Source organism: Miscanthus floridulus, chromosome 10 (assembly GCF_019320115.1).
Source record: "Miscanthus floridulus cultivar M001 chromosome 10, ASM1932011v1, whole genome shotgun sequence".
Lineage (NCBI taxonomy): Eukaryota > Viridiplantae > Streptophyta > Magnoliopsida > Poales > Poaceae > Miscanthus > Miscanthus floridulus.
This window is the reverse complement of record NC_089589.1, coordinates 1,740,993-1,764,097: the sequence shown is the minus strand read 5'-3', so window position 1 is coordinate 1,764,097 and position 23,105 is coordinate 1,740,993. Positions and strand designations below refer to the sequence as shown.

At 43.3% G+C, this 23,105-nt stretch overlaps 2 long non-coding RNA genes and 1 pseudogene across 2 annotated transcripts; all 3 read left to right on the top strand.

The window, feature by feature from the left end:
• The first annotated feature begins 1,350 nt into the window (after window positions 1–1,350).
• On the top strand, window positions 1,351–5,330 carry LOC136487560 (uncharacterized). Its single transcript, XR_010767297.1, has 6 exons — window positions 1,351–1,593; window positions 1,678–2,354; window positions 3,950–4,001; window positions 4,087–4,144; window positions 4,601–4,698; window positions 5,067–5,330. It is a non-coding gene; the product is annotated as an uncharacterized lncRNA (long non-coding RNA).
• Window positions 5,331–5,681: 351 nt separating this feature from the next.
• LOC136487765 (probable protein phosphatase 2C 55) lies at window positions 5,682–16,114 on the top strand (annotated as a pseudogene).
• Window positions 16,115–19,858: 3,744 nt separating this feature from the next.
• Window positions 19,859–21,730, top strand: LOC136485225 (uncharacterized). The gene is made up of 4 exons (XR_010766372.1): window positions 19,859–20,072; window positions 20,631–20,676; window positions 20,771–20,836; window positions 21,434–21,730. It is a non-coding gene; the product is annotated as an uncharacterized lncRNA (long non-coding RNA).
• Window positions 21,731–23,105: the final 1,375 nt, after the last annotated feature.

Here is a 23,105-nt window from a genome sequence, read left to right as displayed (position 1 = left end):
CAATCCAATGTCGGGTCGTCGGTCTACTTGCGTGCGATCCCACGCTCCTGGCTGCATCCCCACTCATGCCCTCCGCCCCCGTCCGCCTCCTGTTCATCCTCCTCTACCGCTCCACGTGCAGAGGCTGCGCCTGGCCGCCTCGCAGGCTCCGTAAATGGCTCGACTGTGCACAGGGGCCATGGCAGCTTAGGAAGCCGTCTGCAGGGATCATCTCCTATTCTAGAACTAGAAAGAGATGCGTCTTGCTTGACTACACTGTCTATCCCTTCTCTATACAACGAGTTCTAAAATCTGAATTGCATTGAAATTTTGCTTGTCTCCTGTAACTACTTGTGTACTAGAAAGGGTGAGTAGCTTTGTTGCAATTTCAAGATCTGTGACTTCTTGTATGATGGTCCCATTATAGTATGCTAGAATTATAGTTTGTTCATTACATGTCTTTTGTATTGAATTAAATAATTGCCTACATCTCATCGAGTTACTAATTGCAGATACTAATAGAATAATGTTTCAAAGCGTCAAAGGCATACTAAACTAGATCATAATTCAATACTTGGGGCAAATAGTTGAAGACATGTTATTACCTAAAATATAAAAAAGGGTGGCCTTGGTATACCAGTCCCGTATGAAGCAAACTGAATTCAAAGAGATGGTTAGCTCTAAAAGGTTGAGGAGGAGTAGTAGTCTTGTTATGGTGATATGAACTTTTATATACGTATGCACAAATTTACGATACTATAAATGCATACCTTGATGATTGCAAACCATCAATGAGAATTTTAGCCATGCACAAAATTCAATTTGTAATATTGACATTCCTAACATCACGCTCGCATTATCATTTTTTGTAACAATACAACACGTTCATGCTCAAATTATCAGGGTATTGTTTATTCCTGTTGCAACTCAAGGAAAGGTTTATACAATAGAGTTGGTGAGCCTGTGACGCCGCGCTCTCCGTGACTGTGTTAATTTCACGAACTTTGCTTTTTGGATTAAATGTCACTTTAACGTCGGTATTTAATTTCACAGTATTGTTATTTTATCATATGATCCATGTGTTTTTAGTGCAAAAGTTTAGTTGTCCCATAGCAACGCACGAGCACACTTCCTAGTCTCTATAACTAAAACATTTGTAAAGGAATCGTCGACCCGGCGTGTGATGCCTCGCTCGCTCGAGCGCTTCACCCCCTGCGACCGCGACTTCCCTCCCGCCACCGCGACTTCCCCCATGCAACCCCTCTCCGCATTGTCAATCACGCACCCGGCGCTCCATCCCCCGCGCCATCGTGCGATCCCTCTCCTCCCCACGATCCTTCCTTCCCCGCGTGCTCATTCCTCTCCGTGCCGTCAATCACGCACCCGACGCACCTTCCCCCGCACGATCCTTTCTTCCCTCGTGCGATCCATCTCCTCCCCACAATCCTTCCTTCCCCATGCGCTCCTTCCTCCCCAGCGCCGCCCGCCGACATCTGAACCCCTGCCACCCGTGCTAACATTGACCATCCGACGTTTTTCCACCCGGCCAGCGAGAGGAGAACGATGCTGCCCAGGACTTTGTCGGGCACTTCGCCGGCGACGTGCACCCACCAGGTATGCCCAGCCCACCCCATCCATTCCCTTCCTGCTGTGCGAAAACTGAGAACCCAAACCCTAATGCAAGCAATTTGCGTTTAGATCCGCTGGAGGTTGGATGGCCAGGACGTGCTGGTAGCGGGCCTCCAGATCTAGGCACCACAATGGAGGACGCTGGCTGCGAGGGCACCACTTGCGCGGAGAATGGGATCGAAGGGGAGGAGTATGTCGTCGCCAAGGCAGTCGTCGAAGGGTACCTGCCGCTGCCAGTGATCGCGGGGATCTCGCTGCCCCCGCCGAGGACACATCGTAGGCCGGATTTAAGGACGCCGCCGCTGCAGCGGTGACAGCGGTAGCGGAGGACAAGGCCGCGGCACCGGCGAAGGCGCCGACCAAGGTGAGTTTTCTGCCTTCTGGGCTCCTAGCCAACCTGCATGACGCCGGACGACCTCGCCAACCTACCGCCGCCGCGACGCAGCACCTCCGTTCCTCAGCCTGGACCAGCACACGCCGCTGCCGCTGGACGTGCCACTACAGGACGCGACGCCTGCGACCCTGCGCCTCCGCTCTGCCGCCTCGACGCCGCAAGGGCCGTGCGCTCCACTCTGGCACTGGCTCGATCTACAGCTGCTCATCACCCACCGGTCCCCGACAGTCCTCGTGCCGCCGCCATCGACTGCGTGTCCTGGGCCGTGGTGCCCCTACAGGCCCTGGCTTCGATTTGCGAGTTGCGACACCACTGACATCTCCCGTGCCGGGCAACACCCTCTAGGCCCAAGGTGAGTTTTCGTCGTTTTTCCCTCCCTCATATCTGAATAGGAAGCCCCCCTATTAGTTAGTTCCTTGAAAAGCTAAACTGACACTTTTTATTAAATTAAATAGCTAATTGCTGATAGTTTTTAAAGATATATGTTGTAATTTAGTACTTGAGATAACCGGCAATTTGGTAAAAGATAGGAGGATACCGATTTCAGTTTGATTCAAGACTCATCTCAAAATAAAAGTTTGTTGTAGCTTGATCTGATTTCATGGATGATATAGACTGTTCTATGACATAGTTTATTAGGAAACGTGAAAATATTTGAGCTATTATTGGACATCAGCACCCAAAGCTAGCAGCTGCACACTTGTAGCGACTTACTGTTTTTTTAGTGATCTAACAGAGCTTTTAGCTGGCAGTAGGTCACCATTCTTCCAATTTCTTCTTGGCTATTTGCCATGCATCACGAGCTGGCTATTTGCCATGCTTCTTGGCTGTTTGGCTATCCAGCACAAATGAATACTGAAGTCTATAGTCTATACTTACCCATTCAAACTTCATCTCTAGAGGTCTCTTAGCGAGAAAATCCAGGTGGAAGAAGGGAAGTCGAGTAGGGAATATCCATGCTTGAGAATTTGTTATTCATTATTGCATTCCATTGCCGACAACTTTGACATGTGTATTATTGCAGACATGCTACCTTCGTCAAAGAGAAAGGACTAAAACATCAGTCCACAGAGCTCACCACAAATACCTTATCTGAACTTTTTCCTCAAATCAAATCAGTCAATTGTTCATTCCTTTTACCTGAACACAGTCATTATTTAATCTGACCTGAATCAGTACCTTGCAAATAAAAGATATCTACAGACTTGAATGTGTAGCAGACTTGATTAAAGATATCTGCAGTTTCATATTTTTGTAGCACCAAATCTGGGTTGGAGAAATTTTTTAGACATGCGACAACAACATTGATTATGGTGTAGTTACCTTGCTCCCACATGCTCCTGTTTAAGTTAGCTTTGACCATGGCTATGTGTTCTAAAATTCCTAATAATGAAATAGAAGTAGTTGACACGAGGGCTGCAACTTATACAGCCTAATCAAGTGAAGAACCTGAAGAGCCCTGAAATGGGAAAAATCAGGAAATTCCTCACACATTGTACAACCAACTAGATGGAGCTCAGTCAAGTATTGCTGAAACAAACTAAGATCTTTCACCCATGTTGGTACCTTACTGCCTCTGTAGTTTACTATCCTTAACATCTCTAGCCCACCATGAGGTCCACAAATCAATATTAAGAAATTCCATCAAAATTCGAATCAGTTTAGAGCTGAATAGAATATTTTTTTAAACCCTTTTTAGACCTGAATCAGTGTTTTCCAATCCTTTGTATACCATAAGTAGTTTGTGTTATCCCTTGGTTCAGTAATAAATTGCAACAAGTTATCAAGATAATTTATTTTGGTTTAGTTAAACTTGTATTGATGATCCATTCTGCAAGTATTGTCCGGATAAATATATCTATGTTTATTCAGAATGAGCTTTGTTTACTTGTAGAATTAAGTCCACTGTACAAATACACATACTAAATAATTTTATGCCACCTCCAGTGTTTGGAGCTGATACAAGTTCGCCAACGACTCCATCTCAGCCATAGCAAAGGTGATTCATCTCTTCTCATGCGCTTAGTTTGTTTGTAGAATTAAGTCCATTGTATAAGTGCAGATACTAAATAATTTTATGCCAGATCCAGAGTCTGGACCTAATACAAGTACGCCGACAACTCCATCTCATCACTAGCAAAGGTGATTCATCTATTTTCATGCCTTGTGGTTACTAGCTTGCTACCTGATAATGAACGTAACACTATCTTGCAGTTGTTAAAGAAAAAATGATTTGGTTGCAATCATGAGAACGCACTGATACTTTGATTAATATATGATATGTATATGATTAGCTTACGGGTCATAAGTGGTCGTAGTTTAGCTCTTTACAAATCTCTGATTTGCATGGCGGCACCTAAGAGCAATTTAGAACTGATCTATTATATATGATGGGTACTTGACTGCTGATGAGGATATTTTGGAATGTTAAATCACTAGGGATACCTTTACAGCCCACATCATAAATAGGTTGCGATCGTTTTTTTGCAATCTTCTGTATAAAATGATATGTTTCAAAAAAAATGTACAACCTAGAAATTCACTGGGGAGGATGAAAATAGTTACTGGCATTCTGATTTCAATGTCTGTTCTATGCAGGTTCTTCTCTTCTTTGTCTCATGCTGCATCTCTTGTACGGCATTGGCATTAGGTGACCAGCACTCACAGTGATTTTTGAAGCAGTCAATCCGATTCAGGTGATGTCGAAGTGCACTGTTTCATAGATACCCATAGTTTTCATAAGTCTGTTTATGGTACTGTGCATGACTTGAGTTTGTCCTCTTCAAACTAGGCTGCTGCTATTTATACCCAAAAAAATTGGTACTGATTACTTATAGTATAGATTAGACAAGACTGAAATGATAGTTTGATCGATCTTCTGAATTTTTTTGTTTGTTCATGAATTGTTATCATGCATGGTCAAACGTTGTTACTTAATGGGACATGTCTTTGCAACTCTGTGAGCCCTACTGATGTGCGTATACATATAACATTGAGATTTTGCAAGCCATTTTTGAACAAGCAACGTTATTAACTCATTATCCCTTTACTTTTATGTATGCAGAGTTACAGCTACCGCCGCTACTTCTCTTGGAAGTCAGACTATCATGCACAAGTAGTCTGCACGTCTGTCTGTATGCAATCTCAGTGTCTCACAATCACAAGCGGGTCTCTCAAGGCTCTATTTTTCTTGGTACTTTACGCTGGTGTATGGTTTCATTTGCTGTAGCCTGTAGGCATAAAAAATATCAAAGTTGAGATAAATCAGTAGGGTTGGTGAGTCTGCGACGCCGCGCTCTGTGTTAATTTCACGAACTTTGCCTTTTGGATTAAATGTCACTTTAACGTTGGTATTTAATTTTACAGTATTACTATTTTATCGTACAATCCATGTGTTTTTAGTACAAAAGTTTAGTTATACACTGTCTAGTGTATAAAAGCTAGGCGCTTGCGGTTCACTTCGGCAGATTATTATATTCCGAACCGGCAGGCGAAGCAATGCTACCCAGCACATGCGCCCCCCTGCTTGCTGTTCACTTCAGCACATTATTATATTCCGAACCGGCAGGCCAAGCAACGCTACCAAGCACACAGCAAGGCCGCAGAGCATAAGTGCAGATCAGAGTCGCCGTCGCCGTCCTTGTAGCTAGCAGTAGCGGCGATAGATAGATGGCGATGTTGAGCTCCTACACCACCCTCCTGAGCCGCGCGCCGGCGCCAGTGCTGGCAAAGTCCTCTCCCGCCGGCGCAGTGCAGCTCCGCAGCAGACAACCACCGGCAGCGGCGGCGTCAGTAGCGGCTCTGCGTTGGGCTCCATGCAACGAGTACCGGTCCCGGGCTGCCCTCTCCGCGTGCCATGCCAACAATGATAAGGACACGTCCGACATCGAACACGGTAAGCTGTAGCTCCGTCCTGTAGTACTACCACGCAGGTACTACATACGTACGTTGACTATAAATTACTAAAGCTAATCGATCGAACTCCATTTATCGATCCACAAATACGAACGTAATCTTATAGGAAAAATACTTTCTACTATCGGGTCGTGAGTGTAGCTACTCTCATGCGTATAAAGAGATATAGATTTATGGTGAATCACTTAAAAGTTTATAGACCTTAAAATTAGTTTTAGAGTTGATGAACCTAGATGAACCCTGCATAAGTTAATGGTCCTCCAATGGCGGAGCCACCGGCCGGCCACCCCGGGCGGCCGGCTGGGCTCGTTGGTGAAATTGGAAAGAAGATTTTCTTTGTAATCAAAGAAGAATACTATAATTTACTAGGGCCTGGTTTAGATCACCTCCAAATTCCAAGTTTTTTCACTCTCTCTCCATCACATCAATTTTTAGCCGTTTGCATGGAGTATTAAATGTAGGTAAAAAAAATAACTAATTACACAGTTTAGTTGGAAATCACGAGATGAATCTTTTGAGCCTAGTTGGTCCACGATTGGACAATATTTGCCAAATAAGACGAAAGTGGTACTATTCATCAGGTTGAAAAAACTTTCAATCTAAACAAGGCCTAGGTAAATATTTTTGTGTAAACGAGGTTCGCCCTGGCTCTGAAAATTAATAAAGCTTCTCCGCACTGTAGACCTCTGATGTAGTTATATAATAATAATTCAAGTACATAACATTGCATGCATGTTATATAAGCATACACACACCAAGCAAGTCCTCGTAAAAGTTTTTTTTTTTGAAAAAAGATAAGTGCTCGTAAAATTAAAGTAACGACTTGCATGATTTTGAATTCTGTCAAGTCCTGGCGGAGCCTTCCATCTGGGATGTCATGATCACGGCACAAAAGGACCGCATCATCCTCAAGCTCAGGGTGGGAGAGTCGTCGACAAGCAAAGACAAACTGAAGCTTACAACAACGGGCGACAACAGCCCGGCGAGCGAGTTGATTATTACTATCGCCAAGCCTAAGAACGAGGCCAAAGAAGCCGCTGAAGAAGCGCCACCAAACGTCCCCGTGTCATCATCAGAGTGATTACTTTATGATGAATTATGCCCATTCTGTCTGTTATGTCTAGTATTATATACCAACTAATATTGGCTTGCATCCGCTCGTGTTTGTTTGTTTCATTTTCTCAACAGGAAGTCACCAGTTTCTAAAAAATTGAAGTTGCTCTCTGGTTCATGTTACTTGCCTCACCCTGATAAGGAGGCAACTGGTGGTGAGGATGCACATTTCATTAGCATTGATGAGCATGTGATAGGCGTAGCAGATGGTGTTGGTAGTTGGGCAGATCTCGGTGTCGATGCTGGACTATATGCTAAGGAGCTAATGAGAAATTCAATGAATGCTATCAAAGATGAGCCAGAAGGGACCATTGATCCAACCAGAGTTTAGGAAAAGGCTTATATGAGCACCAAAGCAAGGGGATCATCTACCGCGTGTATCATCACTCTTAAAGATCAGGTGAAGGGGTCATCCTTGTTTGATGTTTACTGTCCTCCTGTTTTATTTGCTTATTTGATGTATCCTAGCGAACAGTAAAACGCACCATAAAGACGTGATTTAAGATTGGTTGCTACAATACACAGAAATGATTCTTCAAATCATTTATTGAGTATATGAATTGCAAACTGAGTTCTTGAGAATAGTAAATTCTTTACCCATCTTTTTTTTAGATAAAGGAACAAATGTATTCCAGTCTCCCACATTCATAATCGAATGGGTACAACCAAACTGAACCATTACAAGACCATGGTCTAAGACCACAAGACTGCTAAGCAGACTCGCCCCAAATCCAAACTACTGATAACCAAACAACCCTTGCCTTGACTAAACACAACCCAAAAGATGCAGCCAAACCACATTCTGATAAACAGCTAAACACCAACTCCAACTGTAGCTAAACCGGCAACACTCGTAGTGTCCAATCACAGGCAGTATACAGCAAAAACGAAGCTAGTTCTCTAAACTGTTTTGTTGCTTCGACACAGAACTTCTGAAGATTTGCAACCATCATTTCCAACTCCATGCATCCAAACTTCATAGCTTTCCTCTCTTCCTTTTTTGATAGCTGTAATCTTCCGGTACATCTCCCTGCAGCCCTCCTTCATCTTTCTTCCCTCTTCCTCTTTAGACAACATGGACCATTGTCTGATCCAAAAAGTCCCCCTGAAAAGTACCTACAAGCAAGAATTAGTAACTCGATTTTGGAATACTGCCTCATTTCTATTCAACCATAGTACCCAACACATGGCTGCAATCCCCACTATTATTTGATTTCTTAGTCTAGGAGCAAATCTCCTTATCCAAGATCCGAACATGTGAGTAATGCTTTTAGGTGGTTGAAAGTTAAAGGTGATGAACAATGTATTCCAAACCGATCTAGCTATTCGGTAGTCAATGAAAAGATGTTGGATATTTTCTTCTAACCCACAGAAGGTACACTTAGTATCTCCTTTCCATCTTCTCTTAACCAAGTTATCCTTTGTTAAAATCACCCCTTTCTTTAAATACCAAAGGAAGACTTTAATTTTCAAAGGTAATTTTGCTTTCTAGAACACATTATTCTCTGAAATCCTCTCTCTTTTCATTAGCTCCCTATATAGTGCCTGTGTGGAGAAAACTCCATTCTTTTTTATTTGCCAAATGAAGCTGTCCTTATCATTATTTAGGTTTACTATAAGAACTAAAGAGACTAGCTTTAGCCACTCATTTAGTCTGTCACCCCCTAATCCCCGCCTAAATGAGACATTCAGCGGTGTTGAGTTTAAAACACTAGCTACTGATACCCCTTTTTTTCCTTACAATTCTGTACAGTTCTGGAAACCTTCGTCTTAACGGTTGTTGATCAATCCACACGTCCTCCCAAAATCTTGTTTGTTGCCCATTGTTAACTTTGAACCTACCATGTTGTAATAGCAAATCTTTTACCCACATCAGCCCAGACAAAAAATGAGAGTCCCCAGGATGTTTTTCTAACTGTGAAAGACACTTGTTCTTGACATACTTCCTTTTAAGTACATCCTGCCACCGACCCTCCTCATTAAAAAGCTTGAATAACCATTTACTAAGTAAGCAATGATTCTGAGTTTCCAGATCTAAAATCCCCATTCCCCCCATACATCTCGGTTTACACAGGATACTCCATTTAGCCAGTCTGTACTTCCTTTTGTGTTCATCACATTGCCAAAAAAACCTAGATCGGTAATAATCCAATCTTTCCCTTACCCCTTTTGGGACGGCAAAGAATGACATCATGAACATCGGCAGGCTTGACAGAACTGAGTTGATCAACACAAGTCTGCCACCCGAAGAAAGAAGCTTCCCTTTCCAACTACTTAGCTTTCTCTGGAAGCGCTCTTCAATTGAGCACCAGTGTTTATTTGAAAGCTTTCGATAGTGCATTGGAATTCCTAAGTATCTAAAGGGAAAGCTTCCCTCTACACAACAAAAAATTCTCTTATATTCCAAACCATGGTTATTTGCCGCCCCAAAACAAAACAACTCACTCTTATGGAAATTGATTTTTAAGCCCGACAATTTTTCGAAAGCTATCAGCACCAGTTTTAAATTTTTTGCCTCATCCAAATCATCTTCCATAAACAATACCGTATCATCAGCGTACTGTAAAATGGAAAGCCCATCATCGACTAGATTTGGTACTAACCCCCTAAATTGTCGGCAGTTTTTTGCTCTCGACACTAGGATAGCCAACATGTCTGCTATCAGATTAAAAAGGATAGGTGAGAGGGGATCTCCCTGCCTAAGTCCTTTTCTAGTCTGAAAGTTATGGCCTATTTCCTCATTCACTTTAACCCCCACGTTTCCTCAACTCACTACCTCTTCAATCCATTTACACCACATTGGCGAGAAACCCTTCATCCTAAGAGCCTGCTGTACAAATACCCAGTTAACTTTATCATAGGCCTTTTCGAAATCCAATTTAAGAACTACCCCACTCATTTTCTTCCTATGCAGCTCATGAATAGTTTCATGAAGTATTACTACTCCTTCTAGGATGTTCCTTCCTGTCATGAATGCAGTTTGTGATTGTCTCACAACTTTATCAGCCACCGCCACTAGCCTGTTAGCCAAGACCTTAGTAAAGATCTTGAAGCTTACATTGAGCATGCAGATCGGCCTGTACTGCTGAACTTGTTTGACTTCTTTTTGTTTTGGTATAAGAGTGATTGTCCCGAAATTAATGTTGAAAAGAGGTAATTTACCAGCATGGAACTCTCTAAACATGGCCATTAAGTCATCTTTTATGAGAGACCAGAATATCTGGTAAAATTCCGCCGGAAACCCATCAGGACCTGATGCCTTATTATGATTCATTTGAAAAATTGCTTCTCTTACTTCTTTCTCTGTGAACATTTCAGTGAGCAACTTATTTTCTTCCTCAGTTATCTGGGGTATATCGTTTATTTTTTATTCATCCAGTGAGAAATTATTTCTCTGTGATGATCCAAACAGATCTTATAATAATTTGTTATAAAAACTTTTAAGTTTTCCTGCCCCTTGATTACTTCCCCTTCTTGTTCTAGTTCAAAGATTCTTGTTTTCCTTCTTTTTCCATTAGCCACCATATGGAAGTATTTGGTATTATTATCCCCTTGTAGCAGATTTTTTGTTTTAGCTCTTTGGAACCATTTTACTTCCTCTTCCCGAAGTAACTGTGTGATTTTTTCATTTACACTTTATTTCAAGTCCAGCTCTTGTTGGCTTAAAACCTGGGACTCAGCCAATAAATCCAGTTTTCCAGCCAGTCGAAACAGTTCTTCTTTCTCTTTATTAAAATTCCCATTCTCGTTCTTCGCCCAACCTCTCAAAAACTGTCTTAACCTTCTAATCTTGTTCTGCCATTTCTTCATTGGGGTATCTCCATAATCAACACTCTTCCATACTCTCGCAACTGCCTGGACAAAATCCTTTTTGAGCAGCCAGCTAAGTTCGAATTTGAACTCAGGCTGGTTTGTCCAAGATACCTTGTCACCGGTGCTAAGAAGTAGTGGAGTGTGATCAGAGATTTCCCTATTCAGTGCATCTACCGTGACTAGAGGAAATCTTTGTTCCCATTCCGTGCTAGACAACACCCTATCTAACTTTTCATAAGTTGGTATTCTTTTGGCGTTAGCCCAAGTGAATTTCCTTCCAGACATTTCTATTTCCATTAGGTTCAGACTATCTATAATAGCATTAAACAAGAAGGGACATCGATCATCATATCTATCATTGTTTTTCTCAATTGGGTTTCTTATTATGTTGAAATCTCCCCCCACCAGCAAAGGAAGAGATACTTTCCTGCCCTGAACCAATTCCGTTAGGAATTGTTCCTTAAATTCAGGTTGAGCAGCTCCATAGACCGCTACTAAGCACCAATGAAAGTCATCACTCCTGTTCCTAAGGTGGAACTTTATAAAAAAAATCCCCCTCCTCTATACTCCCAATATCACAGGCATCTAAATTTACCTCTAGCAGCATTCCACCAGACCTTCCATGCGGTTCAGTCCAATGCCACACAAAATTTTTCCCTCCACAATACCTATCTAACTTTGCCCGCGTAAAATATTTTTTACCGGTTTCCAAGAGAGCAATGAAGTCTAGCCCTTGCTCTCTTGTCGTATTACTTAGAAATTTGGTTTTAGCCAAGTCGCGAAGACCTCTGCTATTCCAGAAAATTCCTTTCATTTTTTACCAATCTTATTGATCTTAAACTTTAATTTCCTCGAAGCCTTAATCCTTGACGACTTAGCGCCAGGCTTCCGTTAAACCGTCCTGCAATCACTACTTAGGTGATAACTATCTTCGTCGAAAATTTCTTCCATTACATCTCCACATAAAAACTCTAATAGTTTCTTCTCATAACTATCTGAGTAGACTGATTCCTTGTCCGAGCAATCCTCTTCCACTTCTCCCAGTACCGAACCTGGCTGTTCACTAGCTATAGCGTCCTCAACTAGGTTCTGAACACTCCCCTCAAAAGAATCCCCGTTTACAGTTGTCGTCCCTAGTCCTAAAGCCCGCAAATTGTCTATCGCAATTGAAAGGGGTATAAAACAAGGATGTTCAGCCTGGTGGTTACCTTTGTTGCATTCCAGATTTTTGGATTGTATTAAGCGCTCCGCCCGCACTAGAGTGTGCTCAGCCACCACTCCAGCAAGCCTTAGACTCGCCCTTGTCGGAGAATGGACCACCTCCTTGATTAATGCAGCTCCAACAAGCTTCATACCAGCAGGTTCAACCACCTCCATCACCGAGCAGTTGTTTCTCCTTTCTTCATTATCATTAACTTTTGCATCTTCACCTCGCTCCTTGACCTCTGGAACTGCAGCACTTCCTTCCACTTCCATTGGAACCCCTCCAGCCTCCATCTCCTCTGAATTAACCTCAACCAACCCAAGGTTGTCAGTATTCCCCTCCATGAACTCATCCGGCTCTTTGACCACTTTATCAGCTGGGTCCTCCAAAACCTCATCCACCACTATATCGAGTATCTTGCTAGCCTTCTAGCTAAGGAATTCCTCAAATTCCTCCTTACTGATAACATGTCCATTAACAGGAACATCATTCTTCGACTGAGAATCCCTCCTATCGTCCTCCCCATCGCTCCCTTTGGAGCGCTTGTTATTTCTCAGCTTCTTTTGATCATTATTCAGTCCATCTTCAGTGTTCGGACCCTAGCTCTTCCCCTCTCCATCTCCCTCGTCATCCCCTCCATCCCATTCAACCTCAACCTCCTCTCCTTTCTCGTCAAAACCCCTCTTCTCCACTTCGAACTCCAAGTCAAAATAATGATCTCCAATCACCACATCTAGCATCCTCGGAATCAGCTTAGGATCAAGCACCGCAACTAAAATGCGTCCAAACTCATTCTTCCTCGTGGTCTCCATGTCTACAGTCTGCGTTGCACCTAACAGAGATCCCACCGCCCATAAGATGGGGAACTCACGCAGCAGTTTTCTAATGCATCTCACCCTCACCCACACCTTGGGTAGCAGGAAACCCTCTTCTTTTTCTTGCCACTCTTCAAACTGCATTCTAATACTATCAGACACTCCTTCCCCCTTTGCATCCGCTCCCCCATATGCTATTGAACGTAACAGCTCAGCCCTGGAAGGAAATTGGGTAAGAAACTCGTCTTTCCCAAGCTCCTTCAACTCCCAATTCCACTTAACCGGCACCACCCTTCTTAGCTGCAACACAAGCTAGTCAGTGGACAGAGAGCCACCCACCACCGAAACTCTGGCCATCTTTGAGTCTTTCTTCGTCCTTGGCAACGGTGGATGTGGGATATGATAGAATCCTAGCCCCATCACTGCATACCCCGCCGCATAAGCCACCGGCCTCGTTGCTTTAAGAAGAGGACACTTGTGGTTCATGTGTTTATGCGAGTCGCATAACACACAATACACCTCCGCCTTACAATCCATCGCTGCGTGCCCCTTTTTTGAGCACCTAGAGCAGCGCCCACTCCCCTTACCAGCATCACCACCATCCCTGCCCTCTCCAACCTCCAATGCCATTTCCCCCTCAGTGCCTTTCTCCAGCTCGGAAGCACCCCCCCTTTTCCTCAGAAAACTCACCAGCCTCTTCACCTTTTCCTTGTTCCTGGGTCTGTCGCCCATCTTCATACCACACCCATCTTCCTGATGTCGGCTCCCAAGGTCCACCTCTCCCAGCTCCACCTGGCAGACGAAATTGCCCAGCTCTTCCCCTACCTAAATCGCCAAACCGTCCCAATCGTCCCCTTCTGAAATCACCCCGCTGAGCACCACCTCTCCAGGCCCAACTCTCCCGCCCGCCCCAGCTTCTTCCCGCGCCTGCTACGCCCCGATCGCAACGATACGGGCCATACGTGCCTGCGCACGTCCTCTCATCTCGCCCTCGCCCGTCACGATCGCCCACCATCCTCACCGAGCTCGCAACCTCCTCTGCTTTGCGCTCACAGACCTTTGGTCCGATAGACTGACGGTTTTGGTTGAGACTCGTAAGAACCCTCCGAGCCCGAGTCGAAGCGCTTAATATCGCCCCATCCCCCACCAAACTCCTCGGCTTCCCCCCAGCATTAAACAGGATACATAAACCCGTCGTTGGTTTGAACGCTGGGTGTGAACCAACATTGAATGACTTGCTGGCTGCATGCTTACCCAGCTTACGCCCCTTTGGGCGGCCCAAAGGCCGCCCCCAGCTCTCAACCGATCCTGTCCCCCCTCCTTTCCTTTCTCCTAGGCCGGAGTTAATACATGCACCCTCCTCTGTACACAAATCTCTTAAAGATAATGATATCCTAGGAGATTTGGATTGTCTAAGATCTTTGACCAAGATGTCTCCTATCTGCCGATTTTGTGGGGACCGTGGTTTAGGCAGCGGCCCCTTCCACAATTTCTCGGTTCTCTGGAAGCGCAGATCAGCCACCGCCTCCGTAATTCTAGATGCCAGCGGCCGGGGATGGCAAACATGCCCAGCCCCCTATCAACTGAAGCAAATTTTGGAGAATGAAAATTCTCCGTTAACAGAGACTCAGCTCTTATCAAGTCATCTACCGAAAACCCAACTCTTGTTGCATCACGGATGAATTCTCTTTCAGAATTATAAGCTTCTTCATCCGAATCTTCCCCCTCCTTTTTGATAACTTCGTCATCACTCTCACTATTGCCATCATCTTCAAGTGCCCAGAATCTCGATCCCTTCCATGGTTTTTCAACTCCGACGAGCTGATCTAAGGTCGAAAGATATGGTGCAGAGTGTCGCCGTTTAAGGCTCCCTGACACCACTGAACCTCTACTGAACCCCATTTGCTCAGTCCTTAACATACAATGCTTTAGAAGACTTAGCTTCTGAGCAATGTATCAGCACACTGCTCCTCTTTTCCACGCTTTGTATTACTAACCAGTACCTAAGTACGAAGCACTTATGTCGAAACGTACCTGGGATTCACTTTCTCCTACTGCCGCAATCCGTCGAGCAGGTGCCGGACATCAGCTATGGCGATCCACCTCCGCCATGCCGTCGATGTGCTCCCTGCAGGGCAATACACTCACCAACACCAGCAGCTTCTCCTCTGCACGCCGTCCTCGTAAGCTCCGCCCAGCTCCGCCCGCAGCACGGCGAAGTGCCCAGCTCCCACGGTAGTGTCGCCGCCGCCACCGCTGATGCCGCCTTGCAGCTCACGTCATGTCCTCCCGCACGGCGACAAGACGCACCATCCTCGCCTTGTTCCCGCACCGGCGCCGGCAAGCACGTCCACTGGCTATCCCCGGATCAGCCGGTTAGCCGACAGTAGGCGTGCGCCCGGTACTCGAGGGGCCACCGGCCGCACCGCCGCGAAGCGCACAGCGGGGTATGCGGCTAGTGCGGGACTGCGGGGTATGCGGCGGGGTATCTGCTAGCGCTCTCTTTACCCATCTATTTGATGATGTCAGTTCCAGATTCCTACTTTGGAAAAGTTTGTGTATTTGGTCCCTTTTGTTTTTGCAATTGATATGCTAGTTCATTGGTGACTTCCACTAATATCACAACATTTAAGCTTGCAGGGTATCCATGCTGTAAATCTTGGGGATAGTGGCTTCGTAGTAGTCCAAGATGGCCGCACTGTTCTCAGGTCACCCTCACAGCAGCATGAATTCAATTGTCCTTATCAGCTTGAGAGTGGAGGTGGCAGTGATCTTCCTAGTTCCGCACAAGTGAGTAAATCACAGCCCTTTGCTTTGAATATTCTGTATAGAATTTTGATAACACAGATTAATTCAGATGCCTATTCTTCTTCCCCTGTTGAATTGCTTGTGCAAGCTCTGCATCTTCAAAGTACTATGATATAATAGTTGTGCTTCATATTTGATTTATTTTAGGTATTTCAATTTCCGGTTGCCCCGGGTGATGTTATTGTTGCTGGCACGGATGGACTGTTTGACAACTTAGACGACAATGAGATAAGTGGTGTTATTGTTGAAGCTCTCAGGGTTGGACTTGAGCCTCAGATTGCAGCACAAAAGATTGCTGCCCTGGCTCGACAAAGAGCTACAGACGAAAATAGGCAGTCACCTTTCGCATTAGCTGCTCAAGAAGCTGGGTTCCCGCACCGCGGTGGGAAGCTTGATGACATAACAGTCGTGGTGTCCTATGTGAAAAGCGCCGGAGCCCCATGATTTGAGCCTTTCTTTTATTAGATGTAACTAGTCCATCAACCCGTGCTCTCGCATGGGCTATTATTTAAAAAAAGATGTATTATTAATATATTTGATTAATAAAAAATTTATTTATATTAAACTATATGCTTTTTCTTTATTTATTTTCTACAAATTAGACATAATAGATACTTTGTAGTCTATATCTAGTGATCATATACTTATTAATTACTTTTTTTGCAAGGGACCGACTTATATATTTTTGCATGCATATTCATATTTTTTAATTTGCATGGCACCTTGTATATTTTAATATGCAATTAGTTCGAAACCTTGTCACTAACTATAATGACCCTTGTTGCATCACATATATTAAGTCACGAATCTGAATTTTGATTTTTTTAACTTTATTATTATTGACCGCTACAGATTTTTCGTCAAGTTAAACTCTTGTGCTTATTGTATCTTTTACCGACTCTCATTTTGGACTATTTTATAATAAGGATTTTAGGTCATATAGTACATCCCTAAATACTACAATAGCATATGCAAACATTTGAAACTTCCACCGTGTCACCTAAGTTAAGTGACAGAGCTTGAAATGAGATCTCGGATGGGGGTAGCAGTGTTAACCTCAAGAGAATTTTAAATCTTATTAAGCCTTATAATGATCGAATCACTCTAGAGTAATGTTAAAGGGCCAAAAAATATAGTCATTAGTAGCCTCCCACAATTCTTAAGGCGATTGAATTTTCCTATCAACGAATTATACGTCCAATTATGGTTATACTATCAATATAGACGTGTCAAACTTTTAGTTAAAATATATAAATATAGATAAAGTAACAACCTATATAAATTATGTCATGGTTACTAATATGGTTTTAAAAAATCTGTTAGCATCATTAGTACGTGAGTTGTTAAGGAAATATTTTGTTGATGAAACATAGCATATATATTTATCGCTCATCCATGCTACACAATGTGTATGCTTACATTAATCAAATATTAATATATTAATATTGATAGAGCTGGGTAATGTACAAACATCTACATGCTCTATGGTTATTTATACAATTTTTAATAGAAGATATTAATTATCACTTAGATGTAGATTTGAGATGATATTTAATTTTCTTAGTAATGAGATGAAAATTGGGTTACATAAATTATTTATTGTGATAGGAGTACGTGGGTAATTAGATGCAAATTTAGGTCTACTTTAGATCATGTTTCTTAATGGCATATGTGGGTAGTTTAAATAGAGAGTCATGAGTTATTTTATGTTGTTTTATGTAATAGCTGAGATGGGTAATTATTTAGAAAATAGAATAAATCCAATAGCTATAATTATCAATGGTGATTAGGTTATACCGAATTTATGGTCAAATGTTTCAGATTTTTATGAGAAATTTCTAGGATCTATCTTTTATTTTCCTATTATTTCTATTAGGAATAACGTGGAGGCTCCATTAAGAACCTCTAATTAGCATTTCTAGTATTTATCTTTTTTTAGCATGACATGCATTTAGTTTAAACCTAATCATAAGATATATAAACTCCCATCCCTTTCTGTGACGTCACGAATTATAATATAGCTTTCGACTTTTAACCGAGTTGTACAATTTTTTCCACATGTTAAGTAGAAACTCTAATGTTTTTTATTTTTCATTCAAAATTTATTTTTATTAAAAAAGAGTTTAGGTCTTAGTAATGTTAATTAAGTTGAAACTCAGATTGCACCTTAGCACCGAACTTGTTGTATTTGTTATATCACAAAATTATATGTGTGTAGTATTATTTTATATATCATAGAGTGCTAAAAAATTAAATTAACAATATTGATATGACATAATATTATGTGTGTTCACTTGCTTTGTGAGTATGCATATACTGATTTATAAAACGATTTCTCAACATGTTATCAGCAGGAGTTCATGGAATTCAAATGCAAGAGTTAATAGACCGACCCTATCGATCTTCTATTCATGTAGCACAAGAATATTACCTACATGAATGAGCATGAGAACATCACATGTGGATGCTTAAAGCATCATGGTCACATTCGAGCATGACTTGACGCTGTAGCTTCCAGGTTGCCTGAAGTAACCTTGCTGCGAGCAGCCTATAGCAACCTGCGCATGGTGAGGCCTAGCGTTGTCATCTCTTACCGGCCCCGAAGCACCGAGTTCAGCTATTCGGCCTCAAAGTGATGCCAAACCCTAACGTTATCGGCGTTTTAGCAACACAAAGGCGGTTATGATACAGTTGCAGTCCAACGCCGAGGTGGACGAGGTGCCCGAAGCACCAAAAATGACAACCTGATATCGTCTATACGCAAGGCCTAGAAGCGTCGCTGCTGTGAAGTATGGAGACTGAGGCCCCAGTCGCATACCACACGGAGCAACCATGAGCACATGACCTCAAACTGTCGCAACACTCAGCAACAAAGTGACGGCCTGAAGCCCGGGCACTGTTATGGTCCAGTCGTTCGGACCGGAACCACGCGCCGGCCGCAGTCTTCTTCTCCACGCGCATCCCCTTCTTCTCCCCCACGCATCCTCTGTCCGTACTCCTCCCCCCGAGCATCCCCTTCTTCCTACTGCGACCCGCGCCCCCACCGCCGCCGCCGCCCACCACCCATTGCGGTAGGGTCTCGCCGGAGCTCCGCCGCCGTGGGCGCTCCCGCGGCGGCCTCCTTCTCCCCTCCCACCACTCCCGCTGCCGCCAAGGCCATGCTTGCCGGCGAGCACCACCGCGACGCCCCCGCCCCAACCTGTCCCGGCCGCCTCCACCGCCGCCAGGACCCCAAACCACCCGGCCGCCGTCCCCACCGCCTGGCCTGCCAGCCCCCAAAATTCCTTCTAAGCCCGCCGGAGTTGGAGATCTTACCTTGTCGGAACCCTAACGACGGCGAGCTCCTTGTCTCCGACGCCGGCGAGCTCGGGTAGGGGCATAGGCGCGATGGGGCGTGGGTGCCGGAGATGGAGACGAGGGAGGCAGAGAGCCGAGCGCGGTCGTCGGAGATGCAACGCTGACACGGGTGGTAGTGCGGCCGTCATGGAGGCTATTGGGCCCACCCTATCACTTTGTGGCCCGTGCAGCAGCGGTGGCAGGCGTCGTTCGGCGTGCAACTTCGGTCCGAGCGTTCGGACCGAAGATTTCCACTGAATCCCACGATATGTCGTGGCCTATAGCTCGACTTGGGAAGGCCCCTCGCATCAGGGAAAGGAGGAGAAGGATGCACCATCGGTGGAGTAGTGTTGGAAATCGATTTGATAGAGCTCGTGAATGGAGATAGAAGGAGAGAGAGAATTGAGGGAGAAAGAATGGAGAGGAGAGATGCAGAGTTGGATTGTAGGGAGAGAAAAAATTGAGACGAGAGACATGGAGACGGAGAAAGAGTATATCACACAACTTATCTCGTGAGAAAGCTACAAGAAAACCCCCCACGTAGATACGATTTCATTGCCACGCTGATGAAAGCATATCAACAACCTTGATGATTACACTACTAGACATTGGTTCTTGACACGTTTTAACAAAAGCGTATCTATATCTCAAACGGTTCCAATGTAGATACGGTTCTTGACACATTTTCAAATGACGTATCTAGTCCCATTGGTAGACACGGTCATTGACACGTAAAAAAAAACGCATCTAATGCGACACGTACGATCACCTGCGAGAACGTGACCGCTGACCGCACATCGCCCCTGGCCGTTTCTTCTCTCTTCTCCCGGCTCCTGTTTTTCCCAATCCTAAAATCGTCAAACCCTAGCGAAGGAGCGGCGGCGGACTCTGGCAGGGTCTTGGGCCGCTGTCGTGTTCGTCTTCGCGGAGGAGATCTACCGTTTCCCTGCTCTCCCAGATTCTTTCGGTGCCAGCAGAAATGTGGTAGGATGCAAGGAGGGTGTGATCGATGGTTTTAATTGTTTCTCTTTTAGAGTTGGTTGCCGATGGAAGGAATTCGATCGTGGTAAGAGATTTGTTAATTTGGGGACCAATTAGAAGAGTTAATCGTCGTACAATACTAGTACTGTTAAATACTCCTACATTGTAGCCATGGTTGGATTAATTTAGCTATTCTGCTCTTGATTCTTGCTCTTCACTTCAACTGTGGATATATGTGCGGTGCCAATTTCCAGTGAATCGCACTAAGTAGGAGCAACTGATTAAAGTGAGTGGATCAACCACATTTTTTTAGGCATTTCTGAATTAGAATTCATAAATATCATTTTTTGTGCAATATAGACTCGAGCATTGCACATTGAGAATATTTTCTTCTGTCAAAAGGTCTTGATTTGGGATGACTATGACAATGAGGACATTGAAGATAACATGATCTTGCTTACTGATTTTGCTGTTGTCTGTGCACAGTGAGGACAATGTCATGTCTATGTTTTTTTCCTTGATTAAGTATTTTTTTTCCTGTAGTAATAGAACATTACATGCTTGGATGGATTTTAAGTATTTTTTCCTGGACTGTGAACAAAATATCTTTGTTCATCATGATGTTCCTTTGGCTGATTTTCAGGTTTGCACTGCAGGGATGGATTTTAATCTCAAAGGTGGTTAGAAAGGTAAAACTGTCATGATAAAAGTAAGAATCTTCTTTTTGGATTGGAAGAAACTTCTTATTTGATACTTTGCTTTCTCTGCACTTCAATATCACAGGGAATTTTGTAGCTGTTAGAAGTTGGAACCACGGATTGTGCCATCAAAATATGGGACTTAGATATGGTAATTTCTAGATATGTAATTTCTCTTGGTAAAGGACTATAACCATGAGGTGCCTAATTGCAAAACAGTGTACATATTCTTTGGTGGACGTTTGATATTTCTCAATAGATTGATGATGTGCAGCCCCACATGGTGCTAGGAGGACTTTAATAAAAGAAGAAAAAGGCAAAGGGCAAAAAGGTTTGCAACTATGGGCCAGTTTGGTTGCCGAAATTTTTGGCAAAATGACACTGTAGTGTTTTCGTTGTTATTTGGCAATTAGTGTTCGATCATAGTTTAATTAGGCTTAAAAGATTCGTCTCGTGGATTTCGTCTAAACTGTGTAATTAGTTTTATTTTTTATTTATATTTAATGCTTCATGCATGCGTCCAAAGATTCGATGTGACGGGGAATCTTGAAAAATTTGACATTTTGGGAGGGAACTAAACAGGGCCTATCTCTAATCTTGAAATGTTCTTGTATAATATATGTCACAATTATTTGTCTGTTAGCATCGGGAAGCTGAAACATTCTGTGGGCTGTTGTATCATGTCCAAGCCATGCGAAAACACCTGTACATAAGTATACTGATTGACATGCGCTTTGCTTGTTTGCAGTTTGTTGATTCTAACCAGTTTAAAGAGAGACGAAAAGGAATTCGATGCTACTGCTATGTGGATCTTCTATTCGGCTGGTGGATGTTAGTGGCGAGAAGGTTTTTGCATGTGGCACACCAAGCAGATTGGCAGCAGGGGCGGTAGTGAGGAACGAAAGTTCAGGGAAAGAGAAAGACAATGGAGTTGCATTGTTTGTTACTCGTATCCATTAGAAAAATCAGGTGGTAGGTAGTCCAATTGCTCAGTAGATAGTCCCTTGATTTATTGACAATGATTTGTACTTCCATTGATGCAAAGTGTGTGTGTCCATTGCTACACATTGAAATAAAATATTCCGTATGGTGAAGATCAATGCTCAAATAAATTTGTTTTGCTTGTAGAAATACATGGGCACAGACAGAGTATATAAAATAAAAAACAAAAATGTACCAAAATCGCTTGCACAGAATTTAAAATGTTTTTACAAGAACGTAGGTACATAATCCACCGTGTCTAGGAAGCGTCTCATGTCTTTTAGACACAGCTTGATAATGTCTTTAGAAAGCGTCTCATGACTACTAGAGACGCTTGATATCATGTCTAGAAAGCGTCTCATGTCTGCTAGACACGCATGACAAAACATATCTACAAGTCTTGACACGGTGCGTGGGGAGACGCTCCCGACACGCTTTAGTAAAGCGTGTCTATGCTTCCGTAAATATGAAATGGAACGTATCTAACCTATATAAATAAAGCGTAGCTACAGGTGGGGTTTTCTTGTAGTAATGCAGATTGGAAAAAGAGTTTTGACTTACACGGATCTTGGGTGACGCTGGACGTAGGATAAGGTGTGGCCGCACACACAATTGATGATTTAGGTGGGGATGAAACCGAATCGGATATGAACGGATATTACAGATAGCTAATACGGTAGTCTCTTTATGAATTCAGAGTCAAATATGGATAGTGTCGGATGCGTAGGATATTACTCTAACTAGCAAATATGCTCGTGGCACTACCAAACCAACTCTACAAATCAATGATTTGTAGGGGCAAACTGATTTGTAGCCCAGCCTCCTCTATAACGTTTTTTGTAGGGGCGTCTTGAGTTTACAGCCGCCCCCTACAATCCGTTTTCCTGCAAAAAAAAAAAATCAAATTTTCAAAGAACATATATATATATATATATATATATATATATATATATATATATATATATTCATATAATTCAAAACATTATATTCACAAATCCACCAAAAAATTATATATCCATCAACGACATAATGCATATAATTTATCATTACATATGCACATAATTTACAAGTCCGATCCGGTCCACGAGTCCGATAACATTACATACACAAGCTAAGACTAATGTCATATTATATACACATTGTTATCAACGACCTAAGCTTTTGTGGCGCCCGGGGTGTTACACCACCATTGCATGGGAGTGAGACACCATGGCGCGTCGCTTGGATGGCCATGACACTGGTTGTCGCCGTTGGCACGCGAAATTGATCTGCGCAACAACACGATAGCTATCGTATTTTCGCAACGACGAACGATTGCTTTCCGAGCAAAGCAACAAAGGATCATCGCTTTCATGGAGGGGAACGGACCCTTTTTTCAGCGTAAAACGGCAAAGATGAATCAATCCCTAGGGTAGCTAGGGTTCAGCAAGACTACTAAC